A 22,139-nucleotide genomic window follows, 5' to 3' on the forward strand; every position below is an offset into this window, starting at 1 on the left:
GTCAAACAGCGAGCCTAGGCCTTTTAGAAGCCAAGGGTACCAGCAGGCTGGATGTGGAGGTACAGGCCATAAGCTCAACTCTGAGAAGTGTGTATGCATGGGAGGCAGATGTCTGCTACCCGCTCATACATGGTATTTGGAACCTAGCTACACTCTGGGTGAGGAAAGCCGTTGGTAATCGCTGTATTCAACTCAGATACACGGGAGTTCAGGCCCAGTGCTCACACACGCTTTTCCCGCATCCTCTCCCAGCCACTAACATTAGGATGTTAGCAGCTACTCCTACAGTCAGGCAGGATGCGGGAGGGTTCTGCCCTGTCCCAGCTCTCACAGGGAAGCATGTCTGGTTGAGGAAAGCCGTTGGAAATCGCTGTATTCAACTCAGATACACGGGAGTTCAGGCCCAGTGCTCACACATGCTTATCCCGCAACCTCTCCCAGCCACTAACATTAGGATGTTAGCAGCTACTCCTACAGTCAGGCAGGATTTGGGAGGGTTCTGCCCTGTCCTCAGCTCTCACAGGGAAGCATGTCTTGAAGCCAGCTGTCAACTAGCTGCATTCCTATGGCAGTGAGAAGGTAGCAGTATTCTGAGTAAGGAGGTTCCAAGATTACCAGTCTACTGAAATTGGGGATACCCTCCAGGTCTGCATTGTTACCCTGCGTCTCAGAAGCCATCAGGGAAACGTCTCTGCTGAAGACCTGCGAAACTCACTCTGCAGGCAGTGTGGAACTGTGAGGGAATGAGGCTGAACTCAACTCTCAGAAGTAAGATGCTTTTGGACAAGGCGTTCAGCTACCCTCTCACGTTTGGAACTTAGTATGTAGCACCGGTCTACCACAGGAATTACTAGGAAATCGCTGGACTGAGCTTGGAGGAACTCGTCTTGTGTGCCAGGTGATTCCAATTACCTCTCCCAACACTTCCGTCAAACAGCGAGCCTAGGCCTTTTAGAAGCCAAGGGTACCAGCAGGCTGGATGTGGAGGTACAGGCCATAAGCTCAACTCTCAGAAGTGTGTATGCATGGGAGGCAGATGTCTGCTACCCACTCGGACATGGGAGTTGGAAACTAGCTACACTGTGATTGAAGAAGGCCATTGGAAATCGCTGTATTCAACACAGATACACGGGAGTTCAGGCCCAGTGCTGACACATAATTTTCCAGCAACCTCTCCCAGCCACTAACATAAGGATGTTAGCAGCTACTCCTACAGTCAGGCAGGATGCGGGAGGGTTCTGCCCTGTCCTCAGCTCTCACAGGGAAGCATGTCTTGAAGCCAGCTGTCAACTAGCTGCATTTCTATGGCAGTGAGAAGGTAGCAGTACTCTGAGTCAGGAGGTTCCAAGATTACCAGTCTACTGCACCTGGAGATACCCTCCAGGTCTGCATTGTTCACTTGTACTCAGAAGCCTCTGGCAATCGTCTCTGGTGAAGACGTGTGAAACTCACTCTGCAGGCAGTGTGGAACTGTGAGGGACTGAGGCTGAGCTCAACTCTCAGAAGTAAGATGCTTTTGGACAAGGGGTTCAGCTACCTTCTCACAGATGGAACTTAGTATGTACCACCTGTCTACCACAAGAATTACTGGGAAATCGTAAATTGCGCTTGGAGGCACTCGTCTTGTGTGCCGGGAGATTCCAATTCCCTCTCCCAGCACTTCCGTCAAACAGCGAGCCTAGGCCTTTTAGAAGCCAAGGGTACCAGCAGGCTGGATGTGGAGGTACAGGCCATAAGCTCAACTCTCAGAAGTGTGCTGCATGGGAGGCAGATGTCTGCTACCCGCTCGTAAATGGGATTTGGAACCTAGCTACACTCTGGTTGAGGAAAGCCGTTGGAAATCGCTGTATTCAACTCAGATACACGGGAGTTCAGGCCCAGTGCTCACACATGCTTTTCCCGCAACCTCTCCCAGCCACTAACATTAGGATGTTAGCAGCTACTCCTACAGTCAGGCAGGATGCGGGAGGGTTCTGCCCTGTCCTCAGCTCTCACAGGGAAGCATGTCTTGAAGCCAGCTGTCAACTAGCTGCATTCCTATGGCAGTGAGAAGGTAGCAGTATTCTGAGTCAGGAGGTTCCAAGATTACCAGTCTACTGCACCTGGGGATACCCTCCAGGTCTGCATTGTTACCCTGCGTCTCGGAAGCCTCTGGCAAACGTCTCTGCTGAAGACCTGCGAAACTCACTCTGCAGGCAGTGTGGAACTGTGAGGGACTGAGGCTGAGCTCAACTCTCAGAAGTAAGATGCTTTTGGACAAGGCGTTCAGCTACATTCTCACGCATGGAACTTAGCATGTAGCACCTGTCTACCACAAGAATTACTGGAAATCGTGAATTGAGCTTGGAGGCACTCGTCTTGTGTGCCGGGAGATTCCAATTACATCTCCCAGCACTTCCGTCAAACAGCGAGCCTAGGCCTTTTAGAAGCCAAGGGTACCAGCAGGCTGGATGTGGAGGTACAGGCCATAAGCTCAACTCTCAGAAGTGTGTATGCATGGGAGGCAGATGTCTGCTACCCACTCGGACATGGGAGTTGGAACCTAGCTACACTGTGATTGAAGAAGGCCATTGGAAATCGATGTATTCAACTCAGATACACGGGAGTTCAGGCCCAGTGCTCACACACGCTTTTCACGCATCCTCTCCCAGCCACTAACATTAGGATGTTAGCAGCTACTCCTACAGTCAGGCAGGATGCGGGAGGGTTCTGCCCTGTCCTCAGCTCTCACAGGGAAGCATGTCTTGAAGCCAGCTGTCAACTAGCTGCATTCCTATGGCAGTGAGAAGGTAGCAGTACTCTGAGTCAGGAGGTTCCAAGATTACCAGTCTACTGCACTTGGGGATACCCTCCAGGTCTGCATTTTTACCCTGCATCTCAAAAGCCTCTGGCAAACGTCTCTGCTGAAGACCTGAGAAACTCACTCTGCAGGCAGTGTGGAACTGTGAGGGCCTGAGGCTGAGCTCAACTCTCAGAAGTAAGATACTTTTGGACAAGGCGTTCAGCTACTTTCTCACATATGGAACTTAGTATGTAACACCTGTCTACCACAAGAATTACTGGGAAATCTTGAATTGAGCTTCGAGGCTCTCGTCTTGTGTGCCGGGAGATTCCAATTACCTCTCCCAGCACTTCCGTCAAAGAGCGAGCCTAGGCCTTTTAGAAGCCAAGGGTACCAGCAGGCTGGCTGTGGAGGTACAGGCCATAAGCTCAACTCTCAGAAGTGTGTATGCATGGGAGGCAGATGTCTGCTACCCACTCGGACATGAGAGTTGGAACCTAGCTACACTGTGATTGAAGAAGGCCATTGGAAATCGCTGTATTCAACTCAGATACACGGGAGTTCAGGCCCAGTGCTCACACATGCTTTTCCCGCAACCTCTCCCAGCCACTAACATTAGGATGTTAGCAGCTACTCCTACAGTCAGGCAGGATGCGGGAGGGTCCTGCCCTGTCCTCAGCTCTCACAGGGAAGCATGTCTGGTTGAGGAAAGCCGTTGGAAATCGCTGTATTCAACTCAGATACACGGGAGTTCAGGCCCAGTGCTCACACATGCTTTTCCCGCAACCTCTCTAGCCACTAACATTAGGATGTTAGCTGCTACTCCTACAGTCAGGCAGGATTTGGGAGGGTTCTGCCCTCTCCTCAGCTCTCACAGGGAAGCATGTCTTGAAGCCAGCTGTCAACTAGCTGCATTCCTATGGCAGTGAGAAGGTAGCAGTATTCTGAGTAAGGAGGTTCCAAGATTACCAGTCTACTGCACCTGGGGATACCCTCCAGGTCTGCATTGTTACCCTGCGTCTCAGAAGCCTCTGGCAAACGTCTCTGCTTAAGACCTGCGAAACTCACTCTGCAGGCAGTGTGGAACTGTGAGGGACTGAGGCTGAGCTCAACTCTCAGAAGTAAGATGCTTTTGGACAAGGCGTTCAGCTACCCTCTCACGTATGGAACTTAGTATGTAGCACCAGTCTACCACAGGAATTACTAGGAAATAGCTCGACTGAGCTTGGAGGCACTAGTGTTGTGTGCCGGGTGATTCAAATTACATCTCCCAACACTTCCGTCAAACAGCGAGCCTAGACCTTTTAGAAGCCAAGGGTACCAGCAGGCTCGATGTGGAGGTAAAGGCCATATGCTCAACTCTCAGAAGTGTGTATGCATGGGAGGCAGATGTCTGCTACCCGCTCGGACATGGGAGTTGGATCCTAGCTACACTGTGATTGACGAAGGCCATTGGAAATCGCTGTATTCAACTCAGATACACGGGAGTTCAGGCCCAGTGCTCACACATGCTTTTCCCGCAACCTCTCCCAGCCACTAACATAAGGATGTTAGCAGCTACTCCTACAGTCAGGCAGGATGCGGGAGGGTTCTGCCCTGTCCTCAGCTCTCACAGGGAAGCATGTCTTGAAGCCAGCTGTCAACTGGCTGCATTCCTATGGCAGTGAGAAGGTAGCAGTACTCTGAGTCAGGAGGTTCCAAGATTACCACTCTACTGCACCTGGAGATACCCTCCAGGTCTGCATTGTTAACTTGTACTCAGAAGCCTCTGGCAATCGTCTCTGGTGAAGACGTGGGAAACTCACTCTGCAGGCAGTGTGGAACTGTGAGGGACTGAGGGTGAGCTCAACTCTCAGAAGTAAGATGCTTTTGGACAATGCGTTCAGCTACCTTCTCACATATGGAACTTAGTATGGAGCACCTGTCTACCACAAGAATTACTGGGAAATCGTGAATTGAGCTTGGAGGCACTCGTCTTGTGTGCCGGGCGATTCCAATTACCTCTCCCAGCACTTCCGTCAAACAGCGAGCCTAGGCCTTTTAGAAGCCAAGGGTACCAGCAGGCTGGATGTGGAGGTACAGGCCATAAGCTCAACTCTCAGAAGTGTGTATGCATGGGAGGCAGATGTCTGCTACCCGCTCGTACATGGGATTTGGAACCTAGCTACACTCTGGTTGAGGAAAGCCGTTGGATATCGCTGTATTCAACTCAGATACACGGGAGTTCAGGCCCAGTGCTCACACATGTTTTTCCCGCAACCTCTCCCAGCCACTAACATTAGGATGTTAGCAGCTACTCCTACAGTCAGGCAGGATGCGGGAGGGTTCTGCCCTGTCCTCAGCTCTCACAGGGAAGCATGTCTTGAAGCCAGCTGTCAACTAGCTGCATTCCTATGGCAGTGAGAAGGTAGCAGCACTCTGAGTCAGGAGGTTCCAAGATTACCAATCTACTGCACCTGGAGATACCCTCCAGGTCTGCATTGTTAACTTGTACTCAGAGCCTCTGGCAATCGTCTCTGGTGAAGACGTGTGAAACTCACTCTGCAGGCAGTGTGGAACTGTGAGGGACTGAGGCTGAGCTCAACTCTCAGAAGTAAGATGCTTTTGGTCAAGGCGTTCAGCTACCTTCTCACATATGGAACTTAGTATGTAGCACCTGTCTACCACGAGAATTACTGGGAAATCGTGAATTGAGCTTGGAGGCACTCGTCTTGTGTGCCGGGAGATTCCAATTACCTCTCCCAGCACTTCCGTCAAACAGCGAGCCTAGGCCTTTTAGAAGCCAAGGGTACCAGCAGGCTGGATGTGGAGGTACAGGCCATAAGCTCAACTCTCAGAAGTGTGTATGCATGGGAGGCAGATGTCTGCTACCCGCTCGTACATGGAATTTGGAACCTAGCTACACTCTGGTTGAGGAAAGCCGTTGGAAATCGCTGTATTTAACTCAGATACACGGGAGTTCAGGCCCAGTGCTCACACATGTTTTTCCCGCAACCTCTCACAGCCACTAACATTAGGATGTTAGCAGCTCCTCCTACAGTCAGGCAGGATGCGGGAGGGTTCTGCCCTGTCCTCAGCTCTCACAGGGAAGCATGTCTTGAAGCCAGCTGTCAACTAGCTGCATTCCTATGGCAGTGAGAAGGTAGCAGTATTCTGAGTCAGGAGGTTCCAAGATTACCAGTCTACTGCACCTGGAGATACACTCCAGGTCTGCATTGTTAACTTGTACTCAGAAGCCTCTGGCAATCGTCTCTGCTGAAGACCTGCGAAACTCACTCTGCAGGCAGTGTGGAACTGTGAGGGACTGAGGCTGAGCTCAACTCTCAGAAGTAAGATGCTTTTGGACAAGGCGTTCAGCTACCTTCTCACGTATGGAACTTAGTATGTAGCACCTGTCTACCACAAGAATTACTGGGAAATCGTGAATTGAGCTTGGAGGCACTCGTCTTGTGTGCCGGGTGATTCCAATTACCTCTCCCAACACTTCCGTCAAACAGCGAGCCTAGGCCTTTTAGAAGCCAAGTGTACCAGCAGGCTGGATGTGGAGGTACAGGCCATAAGCTCAACTCTCAGAAGTGTGTATGCATGGGAGGTAGATGTCTGCTACCCGCTCGTACTTGGGCTTTGGAACCTAGCTACACTCTGGTTGAGGAAAGCCGTTGGAAATCGCTGTATTCAACTCAGATACACGGGAGTTCAGGCCCAGTGCTCACACATGCTTTTCCCGCAACTTCTCCCAGCCACTAACATTAGGATGTTAGCAGCTACTCCTACAGTCAGGCAGGATGCGGGAGGGTTCTGCCCTGTCCTCAGCTCTCACAGGGAAGCATGTCTTGAAGCCAGCTGTCAACTAGGTGCATTCCTATGGCAGTGAGAAGGTAGCAGTATTCTGAGTCAGGAGGTTATAAGATTACCAGTCTACTGCACATGGGGATACCCTCCAGGTCTGCATTGTTACCCTGCGTCTCAGAAGCCTCTGGCAAACGTCTCTGCTTAAGACCTGCGAAACTCACTCTGCAGGCAGTGTGGAACTGTGAGGGACTGAGGGTGAGCTCAACTCTCAGAAGTAAGATGCTTTTGGACAAGGCGTTCAGCTACCTTCTCACATATGGAACTTAGTATGTAGCACCTGTCTACCACAAGAATTACTGGGAAATCGTGAATTGAGCTTGGAGGCACTCGTCTTGTGTGCCGGGAGATTCCAATTACCTCTCCCAGCACTTCCGTCAAACAGCGAGCCTAGGCCGTTTAGAAACCAAGGGTACCAGCAGGCTGGATGTGGAGGTACAGGCCATAAGCTCAACTCTCAGAAGTGTGTATGCATGGGAGGCAGATGTCTGCTACCCGCTCGTACTTGGGATTTGGAACCTAGCTACACTCTGGTTGAGGAAAGCCGTTGGAAATCGCTGTATTCAACTCAGATACACGGGAGTTCAGGCCCAGTGCACACACATGTTTTTCCCGCAACCTCTCCCAGCCACTAACATTAGGATGTTAGCAGCTACTCCTACAGTCAGGCAGGATGCGGGAGGGTTCTGCCCTGTCCTCAGCTCTCACAGGGAAGCATGTCTTGAAGCCAGCTGTCAACTAGCTGCATTCCTATGGCAGTGAGAAGGTAGCAGCACTCTGAGTCAGGAGGTTCCAAGATTACCAAACTACTGCACCTGGAGATACCCTCCAGGTCTGCATTGTTAACTTGTACTCAGAGCCTCTGGCAATCGTCTCTGGTGAAGGCGTGTGAAACTCACTCTGCAGGCAGTGTGGAACTGTGAGGGACTGAGGCTGAGCTCAACTCTCAGAAGTAAGATGCTTTTGGTCAAGGCGTTCAGCTACCTTCTCACATATGGAACTTAGTATATAGCACCTGTCTACCACAAGAGTTACTGGGAAATCGTGAATTGAGCTTGGAGGCACTCGTCTTGTGTGCCGGGAGATTCCAATTACCTCTCCCAGCACTTCCGTCAAACAGCGAGCCTAGGCCTTTTAGAAGCCAAGGGTACCAGCAGGCTGGATGTGGAGGTACAGGCCATAAGCTCAACTCTCAGAAGTGTGTATGCATGGGAGGCAGATGTCTGCTACCCGCTCGTACATGGGATTTGGAACCTAGCTACACTCTGGTTGAGGAAAGCCGTTGGAAATCGCTGTATTCAACTCAGATACACGGGAGTTCAGGCCCAGTGCTCACACATGCTTTTCCCGCAACCTCTCCCAGCCACTAACATTAGGATGTTAGCAGCTACTCCTACAGTCAGGCAGGATGCGGGAGGGTTCTGCCCTGTCCTCAGCTCTCACAGGGAAGCATGTCTTGAAGCCAGCTGTCAACTAGGTGCATTCCTATGGCAGTGAGAAGGTAGCAGTATTCTGAGTCAGGAGGTTATAAGATTACCAGTCTACTGCACCTGGGGATACCCTCCAGGTCTGCATTGTTACCCTGCGTCTCAGAAGCCTCTGGCAAACGTCTCTGCTTAAGACCTGCGAAACTCACTCTGCAGGCAGTGTGGAACTGTGAGGGACTGAGGCTGAGCTCAACTCTCAGAAGTAAGATGCTTTTGGACAAGGCGTTCAGCTACCCTCTCACGTATGGAACTTAGTATGTAGCACCAGTCTACCACAGGAATTACTAGGAAATCGCTGGACTGAGCTTGGAGGCACTAGTGTTGTGTGCCGGGTGATTCAAATTACCTCTCCCAACACTTCCGTCAAACAGCGAGCCTAGACCTTTTAGAAGCCAAGGGTACCAGCAGGCTCGATGTGGAGGTACAGGCCATAATCTCAACTCTCAGAAGTGTGTATGCATGGGAGGCAGATGTCTGCTATCCGCTCGGACATGGGAGTTGGAACCTAGCTACACTGTGATTGACGAAGGCCATTGGAAATCGCTGTATTCAACTCAGATACACGGGAGTTCAGGCCCAGTGCTCACACATGCTTTTCCCGCAACCTCTCCCAGCCACTAACATAAGGATGTTAGCAGCTACTCCTACAGTCAGGCAGGATGCGGGAGGGTTCTGCCCTGTCCTCAGCTCTCACAGGGAAGCATGTCTTGAAGCCAGCTGTCAACTGGCTGCATTCCTATGGCAGTGAGAAGGTAGCAGTACTCTGAGTCCGGAGGTTCCAAGATTACCACTCTACTGCACCTGGAGATACCCTCCAGGTCTGCATTGTTAACTTGTACTCAGAAGCCTCTTGCAATCGTCTCTGGTGAAGACGTGTGAAACTCACTCTGCAGGCAGTGTGGAACTGTGAGGGACTGAGGGTGAGCTCAACTCTCAGAAGTAAGATGCTTTTGGACAAGGCGTTCAGCTACCTTCTCACATATGGAAATTAGTATGGAGCACCTGTCTACCACAAGAATTACTGGGATATCGTGAATTGAGCTTGGAGGCACTCGTCTTGTGGGCCGGGCGATTCCAATTACCTCTCCCAGCACTTCCGTCAAAGAGCGAGCCTAGGCCTTTTAGAAGCCAAGGGTACCAGCAGGCTGGATGTGGATGTACAGGCCATAAGCTCAACTCTCAGAAGTGTGTATGCATGGGAGGCAGATGTCTGCTACCCGCTCGTACATGGGATTTGGAACCTAGCTACACTCTGGTTGAGGAAAGCCGTTGGATATCGCTGTATTCAACTCAGATACACGGGAGTTCAGGCCCAGTGCTCACACATGTTTTTCCCGCAACCTCTCCCAGCCACTAACATTAGGATGTTAGCAGCTACTCCTACAGTCAGGCAGGATGCGGGAGGGTTCTGCCCTGTCCTCAGCTCTCACAGGGAAGCATGTCTTGAAGCCAGCTGTCAACTAGCTGCATTCCTATGGCAGTGAGAAGGTAGCAGCACTCTGAGTCAGGAGGTTCCAAGATTACCAATCTACTGCACCTGGAGATACCCTCCAGGTCTGCATTGTTAACTTGTACTCAGAGCCTCTGGCAATCGTCTCTGGTGAAGACGTGTGAAACTCACTCTGCAGGCAGTGTGGAACTGTGAGGGACTGAGGGTGAGCTCAACTCTCAGAAGTAAGATGCTTTTGGACAATGCGTTCAGCTACCTTCTCACACATGGAACTTAGTATGGAGCACCTGTCTACCACAAGAATTACTGGGAAATCGTGAATTGAGCTTGGAGGCACTCGTCTTGTGTGCCGGGCGATTCCAATTACCTCTCCCAGCACTTCCGTCAAACAGCGAGCCTAGGCCTTTTAGAAGCCAAGGGTACCAGCAGGCTGGATGTGGAGGTACAGGCCATAAGCTCAACTCTCAGAAGTGTGTATGCATGGGAGGCAGATGTCTGCTACCCGCTCGTACAAGGGATTTCGAACCTAGCTACACTCTGGTTGAGGAAAGCCGTTGGAAATCGCTGTATTCAACTCAGATACACGGGAGTTCAGGCCCAGTGCTCACACATGCTTTTCCCGCAACCTCTCCCAGCCACTAACATTAGGATGTTAGCAGCTACTCCTACAGTCAGGCAGGATGCGGGAGGGTTCTGCCCTGTCCTCAGCTCTCACAGGGAAGCATGTCTTGAAGCCAGCTGTCAACTAGCTGCATTCCTATGGCAGTGAGAAGGTAGCAGTATTCTGAGTCAGGAGGTTCCAAGATTACCAGTCTACTGCACCTGGGGATACCCTCCAGGTCTACATTGTTACCCTGCGTCTCAGAAGCCTCTGGGAAACGTCTCTGCTGAAGACCTGAGAAACTCACTCTGCAGGCAGTGTGGAACTGTGAGGGACTGAGGGTGAGCTCAACTCTCAGAAGTAAGATGCTTTTGGACAAGGCGTTCAGCTACCTTCTCACATATGGAACTTAGTATGTAGCACCTGTCTACCACGAGAATTACTGGGAAATCGTGAATTGAGCTTGGAGGCACTCGTCTTGTGTGCCGGGAGATTCCAATTACCTCTCCCAGCACTTCCGTCAAACAGCGAGCCTAGGCCTTTTAGAAGCCAAGGGTACCAGCAGGCTGGATGTGGAGGTACAGGCCATAAGCTCAACTCTCAGAAGTGTGTATGCATGGGAGGCAGATGTCTGCTACCCGCTCGTACATGGAATTTGGAACCTAGCTACACTCTGGTTGAGGAAAGCCGTTGGAAATCGCTGTATTTAACTCAGATACACGGGAGTTCAGGCCCAGTGCTCACACATGTTTTTCCCGCAACCTCTCACAGCCACTAACATTAGGATGTTAGCAGCTCCTCCTACAGTCAGGCAGGATGCGGGAGGGTTCTGCCCTGTCCTCAGCTCTCACAGGGAAGCATGTCTTGAAGCCAGCTGTCAACTAGCTGCATTCCTATGGCAGTGAGAAGGTAGCAGTATTCTGAGTCAGGAGGTTCCAAGATTACCAGTCTACTGCACCTGGAGATACACTCCAGGTCTGCATTGTTAACTTGTACTCAGAAGCCTCTGGCAATCGTCTCTGCTGAAGACCTGCGAAACTCACTCTGCAGGCAGTGTGGAACTGTGAGGGACTGAGGCTGAGCTCAACTCTCAGAAGTAAGATGCTTTTGGACAAGGCGTTCAGCTACCTTCTCACGTATGGAACTTAGTATGTAGCACCTGTCTACCACAAGAATTACTGGGAAATCGTGAATTGAGCTTGGAGGCACTCGTCTTGTGTGCCGGGTGATTCCAATTACCTCTCCCAACACTTCCGTCAAACAGCGAGCCTAGGCCTTTTAGAAGCCAAGTGTACCAGCAGGCTGGATGTGGAGGTACAGGCCATAAGCTCAACTCTCAGAAGTGTGTATGCATGGGAGGTAGATGTCTGCTACCCGCTCGTACTTGGGCTTTGGAACCTAGCTACACTCTGGTTGAGGAAAGCCGTTGGAAATCGCTGTATTCAACTCAGATACACGGGAGTTCAGGCCCAGTGCTCACACATGCTTTTCCCGCAACTTCTCCCAGCCACTAACATTAGGATGTTAGCAGCTACTCCTACAGTCAGGCAGGATGCGGGAGGGTTCTGCCCTGTCCTCAGCTCTCACAGGGAAGCATGTCTTGAAGCCAGCTGTCAACTAGGTGCATTCCTATGGCAGTGAGAAGGTAGCAGTATTCTGAGTCAGGAGGTTATAAGATTACCAGTCTACTGCACATGGGGATACCCTCCAGGTCTGCATTGTTACCCTGCGTCTCAGAAGCCTCTGGCAAACGTCTCTGCTTAAGACCTGCGAAACTCACTCTGCAGGCAGTGTGGAACTGTGAGGGACTGAGGGTGAGCTCAACTCTCAGAAGTAAGATGCTTTTGGACAAGGCGTTCAGCTACCTTCTCACATATGGAACTTAGTATGTAGCACCTGTCTACCACAAGAATTACTGGGAAATCGTGAATTGAGCTTGGAGGCACTCGTCTTGTGTGCCGGGAGATTCCAATTACCTCTCCCAGCACTTCCGTCAAACAGCGAGCCTAGGCCGTTTAGAAACCAAGGGTACCAGCAGGCTGGATGTGGAGGTACAGGCCATAAGCTCAACTCTCAGAAGTGTGTATGCATGGGAGGCAGATGTCTGCTACCCGCTCGTACTTGGGATTTGGAAACTAGCTACACTCTGGTTGAGGAAAGCCGTTGGAAATCGCTGTATTCAACTCAGATACACGGGAGTTCAGGCCCAGTGCACACACATGTTTTTCCCGCAACCTCTCCCAGCCACTAACATTAGGATGTTAGCAGCTACTCCTACAGTCAGGCAGGATGCGGGAGGGTTCTGCCCTGTCCTCAGCTCTCACAGGGAAGCATGTCTTGAAGCCAGCTGTCAACTAGCTGCATTCCTATGGCAGTGAGAAGGTAGCAGCACTCTGAGTCAGGAGGTTCCAAGATTACCAAACTACTGCACCTGGAGATACCCTCCAGGTCTGCATTGTTAACTTGTACTCAGAGCCTCTGGCAATCGTCTCTGGTGAAGGCGTGTGAAACTCACTCTGCAGGCAGTGTGGAACTGTGAGGGACTGAGGCTGAGCTCAACTCTCAGAAGTAAGATGCTTTTGGTCAAGGCGTTCAGCTACCTTCTCACATATGGAACTTAGTATATAGCACCTGTCTACCACAAGAGTTACTGGGAAATCGTGAATTGAGCTTGGAGGCACTCGTCTTGTGTGCCGGGAGATTCCAATTACCTCTCCCAGCACTTCCGTCAAACAGCGAGCCTAGGCCTTTTAGAAGCCAAGGGTACCAGCAGGCTGGATGTGGAGGTACAGGCCATAAGCTCAACTCTCAGAAGTGTGTATGCATGGGAGGCAGATGTCTGCTACCCGCTCGTACATGGGATTTGGAACCTAGCTACACTCTGGTTGAGGAAAGCCGTTGGAAATCGCTGTATTCAACTCAGATACACGGGAGTTCAGGCCCAGTGCTCACACATGCTTTTCCCGCAACCTCTCCCAGCCACTAACATTAGGATGTTAGCAGCTACTCCTACAGTCAGGCAGGATGCGGGAGGGTTCTGCCCTGTCCTCAGCTCTCACAGGGAAGCATGTCTTGAAGCCAGCTGTCAACTAGGTGCATTCCTATGGCAGTGAGAAGGTAGCAGTATTCTGAGTCAGGAGGTTATAAGATTACCAGTCTACTGCACCTGGGGATACCCTCCAGGTCTGCATTGTTACCCTGCGTCTCAGAAGCCTCTGGCAAACGTCTCTGCTTAAGACCTGCGAAACTCACTCTGCAGGCAGTGTGGAACTGTGAGGGACTGAGGCTGAGCTCAACTCTCAGAAGTAAGATGCTTTTGGACAAGGCGTTCAGCTACCCTCTCACGTATGGAACTTAGTATGTAGCACCAGTCTACCACAGGAATTACTAGGAAATCGCTGGACTGAGCTTGGAGGCTCTAGTGTTGTGTGCCGGGTGATTCAAATTACCTCTCCCAACACTTCCGTCAAACAGCGAGCCTAGACCTTTTAGAAGCCAAGGGTACCAGCAGGCTCGATGTGGAGGTACAGGCCATAATCTCAACTCTCAGAAGTGTGTATGCATGGGAGGCAGATGTCTGCTATCCGCTCGGACATGGGAGTTGGAACCTAGCTACACTGTGATTGACGAAGGCCATTGGAAATCGCTGTATTCAACTCAGATACACGGGAGTTCAGGCCCAGTGCTCACACATGCTTTTCCCGCAACCTCTCCCAGCCACTAACATAAGGATGTTAGCAGCTACTCCTACAGTCAGGCAGGATGCGGGAGGGTTCTGCCCTGTCCTCAGCTCTCACAGGGAAGCATGTCTTGAAGCCAGCTGTCAACTGGCTGCATTCCTATGGCAGTGAGAAGGTAGCAGTACTCTGAGTCAGGAGGTTCCAAGATTACCACTCTACTGCACCTGGAGATACCCTCCAGGTCTGCATTGTTAACTTGTACTCAGAAGCCTCTTGCAATCGTCTCTGGTGAAGACGTGTGAAACTCAATCTGCAGGCAGTGTGGAACTGTGAGGGACTGAGGGTGAGCTCAACTCTCAGAAGTAAGATGCTTTTGGACAAGGCGTTCAGCTACCTTCTCACATATGGAAATTAGTATGGAGCACCTGTCTACCACAAGAATTACTGGGATATCGTGAATTGAGCTTGGAGGCACTCGTCTTGTGGGCCGGGCGATTCCAATTACCTCTCCCAGCACTTCCGTCAAAGAGCGAGCCTAGGCCTTTTAGAAGCCAAGGGTACCAGCAGGCTGGATGTGGAGGTACAGGCCATAAGCTCAACTCTCAGAAGTGTGTATGCATGGGAGGCAGATGTCTGCTACCCGCTCGTACATGGGATTTGGAACCTAGCTACACTCTGGTTGAGGAAAGCCGTTGGAAATCGCTGTATTCAACTCAGATACACGGGAGTTCAGGCCCAGTGCTCACACATGTTTTCCCCGCAACCTCTCCCAGCCACTAACATTAGGATGTTAGCAGCTACTCCTACAGTCAGGCAGGATGCGGGAGGGTTCTGCCCTGTCCTCAGCTCTCACAGGGAAGCATGTCTTGAAGCCAGCTGTCAACTAGCTGCATTCCTATGGCAGTGAGAAGGTAGCAGCACTCTGAGTCAGGAGGTTCCAAGATTACCAATCTACTGCACCTGGAGATACCCTCCAGGTCTGCATTGTTAACTTGTACTCAGAGCCTCTGGCAATCGTCTCTGGTGAAGACGTGTGAAACTCACTCTGCAGGCAGTGTGGAACTGTGAGGGACTGAGGCTGAGCTCAACTCTCAGAAGTAAGATGCTTTTGGTCAAGGCGTTCAGCTACTTTCTCACATATGGAACTTAGTATGTAGCACCTGTCTACCACAAGAATTACTGGGAAATCGTGAATTGAGCTTGGAGGCACTCGTCTTGTGTGCCGGGAGATTCCAATTACCTCTCGCAGCACTTCCGTCAAACAGCGAGCCTAGGCCTTTTAGAAGCCAAGGGTACCAGCAGGCTGGATGTGGAGGTACAGGCCATAAGCTCAACTCTCAGAAGTGTGTATGCATGGGAGGCAGATGTCTGCTACCCGCTCATACATGGGATTTGGAACCTAGCTACACTCTGGTTGAGGAAAGCCGTTGGAAATCGCTGTATTCAACTCAGATACACGGGAGTTCAGGCCCAGTGCTCACACATGCTTTTCCCGCAACCTCTCCCAGCCACTAACATTAGGATGTTAGCAGCTACTCCTACAGTCAGGCAGGATGCGGGAGGGTTCTGCCCTGTCCTCAGCTCTCACAGGGAAGCATGTCTTGAAGCCAGCTGTCAACTAGCTGCATTCCTATGGCAGTGAGAAGGTAGCAGTATTCTGAGTCAGGAGGTTATAAGATTACCAGTCTACTCAACCTGGGGATTCCCTCCAGGTCTGCATTGTTACCCTGCGTCTCAGAAGCCTCTGGCAAACGTCTCTTCTTAAGACCTGCGAAACTCACTCTGCAGGCAGTGTGGAACTGTGAGGGACTGAGGCTGAGCTCAACTCTCAAAAGTAAGATGCTTTTGGACAAGGCGTTCAGCTACCCTCTCACGTATGGAACTTAGTATGTAGCACCAGTCTACCACAGGAATTACTAGGAAATCGCTGGACTGAGCTTGGAGGCACTAGTGTTGCGTGCCGGGTGATTCAAATTACCTCTCCCAACACTTCCGTCAAACAGCGAGCCTAGATCTTTTAGAAGCCAAGGGTACCAGCAGGCTGGATGTGGAGGTAGAGGCCATAAGCTCAACTCTCAGAAGTGTGTATGCATGGGAGGCAGATGTCTGCTACCCGCTCGTACATGGGATTTGGAACCTAGCTACACTCTGGTTGAGGAAAGCCGTTGGAAATCGCAGTATTCAACTCAGATACACGGGAGTTCAGGCCCAGTGCTCACACATGCTTTTCCCGCAACCTCTCCCAGTCACTAACATTAGGATGTTAGTAGCTACTCCTACAGTCAGGCAGGATGCGGGAGGGTTCTGCCCTGTCCTCAGCTCTCACAGGGAAGCATGTCTTGAAGCCAGCTGTCAACTAGCTGCATTCCTATGGCAGTGAGAAGGTAACAGTATTCTGAGTCAGGAGGTTCCAAGATTACCACTCTACTGCACCTGGAGATACCCTCCAGGTGCATTGTTAACTTGTACTCAGAAGCCTCTGTCAATCGTCTCTGGTGAAGTCGTGTGAAACTCACTCTACAGGCAGTGTGGAACTGTGAGGGACTGAGGGTGAGCTCAACTCTCAGAAGTAAGATGCTTTTGGACAAGGCATTCAGTTACCTTCTCACGTATGGAACTTAGTATGTAGCACCAGTCTACCACAAGAATTACTGGGAAATCGTGAATTGAGCTTGGAGGCACTAGTCTTGTGTGTCGGGTGATTCCAATTACCTCTCCCAACACTTCCATCAAACAGCGAGCCTAGGCCTTTTAGAAACCAAGGGTACCAGCAGGCTGGATGTGGAGGTACAGGCCATAAGCTCAACTCTCAGAAGTGTGTATGCATGGGAGGCAGATGTCTGCTACCCGCTCGTACTTGGGATTTGGAACCTAGCTACACTCTGGTTGAGGAAAGCCGTTGGAAATCGCTGTATTCAACTCAGATACACGGGAGTTCAGGCCCAGTGCTTACACATGCTTTTCCCGCAACCTCTCCCAGCCACTAACATTAGGATGTTAGCAGCTACTCCTACAGTCAGGCAGGATGCGGGAGGGTTCTGCCCTGTCCTCAGCTCTCACAGGGAAGCATGTCTTGAAGCCAGCTGTCAACTGGCTGCATTCCTATGGCAGTGAGAAGGTAGCAGTATTCTGAGTCAGGAGGTTCCAAGATTACCACTCTACTGCACCTGGAGATACCCTCTAGGTCTGCATTGTTAACTTGTACTCAGAAGCCTCTGGCAATCGTCGCTGGTGAAGACGTGTGAAACACAATCTGCAGGCAGTGTGGAACTGTGAGGGACTTAGGCTGAGCTCAACTCTCAGAAGTAAGATGCTTTTGGACAAGGCGTTCAGCAACTTCTCACATATGGAACTTAGTATGTAGCACATGTCTACCACAAGAATACTGGGAAATCGTGAATTGAGCTTGGAGGCACTCGTCTTGTGTGCCGGGATATTCCAATTACCTCTCCCAGCACTTCCGTCAAACAGCGAGCCTAGGCCTTTTAGAAGCCAAGGGTACCAGCAGGCTGGATGTGGAGGTACAGGCCATAAGCTCAACTTTCAGAAGTGTTTATGCATGGGAGGCAGATGTCTGCTACCCGCTCGTACATGGGATTTGGAACCTAGCTACACTCTGGTTGAGGAAATCCGTTGGAAATCGCTGTATCCAACTCAGATACACGGGAGTTCAGGCCCAGTGCTCACACATGCTTTTCCCGCAACCTCTCCCAGCCACTAACTTTAGGATGTTAGCAGCTACTCCTACAGTCAGGCAGGATGCGGGGTGGTTCTGCCCTGTCCTCAGCTCTCACAGGGAAGCACGTCTTGAAGCCAGCTGTCAACTAGCTGCATTCTTATGGCAGTGAGAAGGTAGCAGTATTCTGAGTCAGGAGGTTCCAAGATTACCAGTCTACTGCACCTGGGGATACCCTCCAGGTCTGCATTGTTAGCCTGCGTCTCAGAATCCTCTGGCAAACGTCTCTGCTGAAGACCTGCGAAACTCACTCTGCAGGCAGTGTGGAACTGTGAGGGACTGAGGCTGAGCTCAACTCTCAGAAGTAAGATGCTTTTGGTCAAGGCGTTCAGCTACCTTCTCACGTATGGAACTTATTATGTAGCACCTGTCTACCACAAGAATTACTGGGAAATCGTGAACTGAGCTTGGAGGCACTAGTCTTGTGTGCCGGGTGATTCCAATTACCTCTCCCAACACTTCCGTCAAACAGCGAGCATAGGCCTTTTAGAAGCCAAGGGTACCAGCAGGCTGGATGTGGAGGTACAGGCCATAAGCTCAACTCTCAGAAGTGTGTATGCATGGGAGGCAGATGTCTGCTACCCGCTCGTACATGGGATTTGGAACCTAGCTACACTCTGGTTGAGGAAAGCCGTTGGAAATCGCTGTATTCAACTCAGATACACGGGAGTTCAGGCCCAGTGCTCACACATGCTTTTCCCGCAACCTCTCCCAGCCACTAACATAAGGATGTTAGCAGCTACTCCTACAGTCAGGCAGGATGCGGGAGTGTTCTGCCCTGTCCTCAGCTCTCACAGGGAAGCATGTCTTGAAGCCAGCTGTCAACTGGCTGCATTCCTATGGCAGTGAGAAGGTAGCAGTACTCTGAGTCAGGAGGTTCCAAGATTACCACTCTACTGCACCTGGAGATACCCTCCAGGTCTGCATTGTTAACTTGTACTCAGAAGCCTCTGGCAATCGTCTCTGGTGAAGACGTGTGAAACTCAATCTGCAGGCAGTGTGGAACTGTGAGGGACTGAGGCTGAGCTCAACTCTCAGAAGTAAGATGCTTTTGGACAAGGCGTTCAGCTACCTTCTCACATATGGAACTTAGTATGTAGCACCTGTCTACCACAAGAGTTACTTGGAAACCGTGAATTGAGCTTGGAGGCACTCGTCTTGTGTGCCGGGATATTCCAATTACCTCTCCCAGCACTTCCGTCAAACAGCGAGCATAGGCCTTTTAGAAGCCAAGGGTACCAGCAGGCTGGATGTGGAGGTACAGGCCATAAGCTCAACTTTCAGAAGTGTGTATGCATGGGAGGCAGATGTCTGCTACCCGCTCGTACATGGGATTTGGAACCTAGCTACACTCTGGTTGAGGAAATCTGTTGGAGATCGCTTTATCCAACTCAGATACACGGGAGTTCAGGCCCAGTGCTCACACATGCTTTTCCCGCAACCTCTCCCAGCCACTAACTTTAGGATGTTAGCAGCTACTCCTACAGTCAGGCAGGATGCGGGAGGGTTCTGCCCTGTCCTCAGCTCTCACAGGGAAGCATGTCTTGAAGCCAGCTGTCAACTAGCTGCATTCCTTTTTTTTTTTTTTTTTTTTTAACTAGCTGCATTCCTATGGCAGTGAGAAGGTAGCAGTATTCTGAGTCAGGAGGTTCCAAGATTAGCAGTCTACTGCACCTGGGGATACTCTCCAGGTCTGCATTGTTAACTTGTACTCAGAAGCCTCTGGCAATCGTCTCTGCTGAAGACGTGTGAAACTCACTCTGCAGGCAGTGTGGAACTGTGAGGGACTGAGGGTGAGCTCAACTCTCAGAGGTAAGATGCTTTTGGACAAGGCGTTCAGCTGCCTTCTCACATATGGAACTTACTATGTAGCACCTGTCTACCACAAGAATTACTGGGAAATCGTGAATTGAGCTTGGAGGCACTCTTCTTGTGTGCCGGGAGATTCCAATTACCTCTCCAGGACTTCCGTCAAACAGCGAGCCTAGGCTTTTACAAGCCAAGGGTACCAGCAGGCTGGATGTGGAGGTACAGGCCATAAGCTCAACTCACAGAAGTGTGTATGCATGGGAGGCAGATGTCTACTACCCGCTCGTACATGGGATTTGGAACCTAGCTACACTCTGGTTGAGGAAAGCCGTTGGAAATCGCTGTATTCAACTCAGATACACGGGAGTTCAGGCCCAGTGCTCACACATGCTTTTCCAGCAACCTCTCCCAGCCACTAACATTAGGATGTTAGCAGCTACTCCTACAGTCAGGCAGGATGCGGGAGGGTTCTGCCCTGTCCTCAGCTCTCACAGGGAAGCATGTCTTGAAGCCAGCTGTCAACTAGCTGCATTCCTATGGCAGTGAGAAGGTAGCAGTATTCTGAGTCAGGAGGTTCCAAGATTACCAGTCTACTGCACCTGGGTATACCCTCCAGGTCTGCATTGTTACCCTGCGTCTCAGAAGCCTCTGGCAAACGTCTCTGCTGAAGACCTGCGAAACTCACTCTGCAGGCAGTGTGGAACTGTGAGGGACTGAGCCTGAGCTCAACTCTCAGAAGTAAGATGCTTTTGGACAAAGCGTTCAGCTACATTCTCACGTATGGAACTTAGTATGTAGAACCTGTCTACCACAAGAATTACTGGGAAATCGTGAATTGAGCTTGGAGGCACTAGTCTTGTGTGCCGGTTGATTCCAATTACCTCTCCCAACACTTCCGTCAATAGCGAGCCTAGGCCTTTTAGAAGCCAAGGGTACCAGCAGGCTGGATGTGGAGGTACAGGCCATAAGCTCAACTCTCAGAAGTGTGTATGCATGGGAGGCAGATGTCTTCTACCCACTCGGACATGGGAGTTGGAAACTAGCAAGCCTGTGATTGAAGAAGGCCATTGGAAATCGCAGTATTCAACTCAGATACACGGGAGTTCAGGCCCAGTGCTCACACATGCTTTTCCCGCAACCTCTCCCAGCCACTAACATAAGGATGTTAGCAGCTAATCCTACAGTCAGGCAGGATGCGGGAGGGTTCTGCCCTGTCCTCAGCTCTCACAGGGAAGCATGTCTTGAAGCCAGCTGTCAACTAGGTGCATTTCTATGGCAGTGAGAAGGTAGCAGTACTCTGTGTCAGGAGGTTCCAAGATTACCACTCTACTGCACCTGGAGATACCCTCCAGGTCTGCATTGTTACTTTGCGTATCAGAAGCCTCTGGTAATCGTCTCTGGTGAAGACGTGTGAAACTCACTCTGCAGGCAGTGTGGAACTGTGAGGGACTGAGGCTGAGCTCAACTCTCAGAAGTAAGATGCTTTTGGACAAGGCGTTCAGCTACCTTCTCACATAGGGAACTTAGTATGTAGCACCTGTCTACAACAAGAATTACTGGGAAATCGTGAATTGAGCTTGGAGGCACTAGTCTTGTGTGCCGGGAGATTCCAATTACCTCTCCAAGAATTTCCGTCAAACAGGGAGGCTAGGCCTTTTAGAAGCCAAGGGTACCAGCAGGCTGGATGTGGAGGTACAGGCCATAAGCTCAACTCTCAGAAGTTTGTATGCATGGGAGGCAGATGTCTTTTACCCACTCGGACATGGGAGTTGGAACCTAGCTACACTGTGATTGAAGAAGGCCATTGGAAATCGCTGTATTCAACTCAGATACACGGGAGTTCAGGTCCAGTGCTAACACATGCTTTTCCCGCAACCTCTCCCAGCCACTAACATAAGGATGTTAGCAGCTACTCCTACAGTCAGGCAGAATGCGGGAGGGTTCTGCGCTGTCCTCAGCTCTCACAGGGAAGCATGTCTTGAAGCCAGCTGTCAAGTAGCTGCATTCCTATGGCAGTGAGAAGGTAGCAGTACTCTGAGTCAGGATGTTCCAAGATTACCACTCTACTGCACCTGGAGATACCCTCCAGGTCTGCATTGTTAACTTTTACTCAGAAGCCTCTAGCAATCGTCTCTGTTGAAGACGTGTGAAACACACTCTGCAGGCAGTGTGGAACTGTGAGAGACTGAGACTGAGCTCAACTCTCAGAAGTAAGATGCTTTTGGACAAGGCGTTCAGCTACCTTCTCACATATGGAACTTAGTATGTAGCACCTGTGTACCACAAGAATTACTGGGAAATCGTGAATTGAGCTTGGAGGCACTCGTCTTGTGTGCCGGGAGATTCCAATTACCTCTCCCAGCACTTCCGTCAAACAGCGAGCCTAGGCCTTTTACAAGCCAAGGGTACCAGCAGGCAGTATGTGGAGGTACAGGCCATAAGCTCAACTCTCAGAAGTGTGTACGCATGGGAGGCAGATGTCTGCTACCCGCTCGTACATGGGATTTGGAAACTAGCTACACTCTGGTTGAGTAAAGCCGTTGGAAATCGCTGTATTCAACTCAGATACACGGGAGTTCAGGCCCAGTGCTCACACACGCTTTTCCCGCAACCTCTCCCAGCCACTAACATTAGGATGTTAGCAGCTACTCCTACAGTCAGGCAGGATGCGGGAGGGTTCTGCCCTGTCCTCAGCTCTCACAGGGAAGCATGTCTTGAAGCCAGCTGTCAACTAGCTGCATTCCT

Source organism: Canis aureus, chromosome 28 (genome assembly GCF_053574225.1).
Source record: "Canis aureus isolate CA01 chromosome 28, VMU_Caureus_v.1.0, whole genome shotgun sequence".
In the NCBI taxonomy this organism is placed as follows: Eukaryota; Metazoa; Chordata; class Mammalia; order Carnivora; family Canidae; genus Canis; species Canis aureus.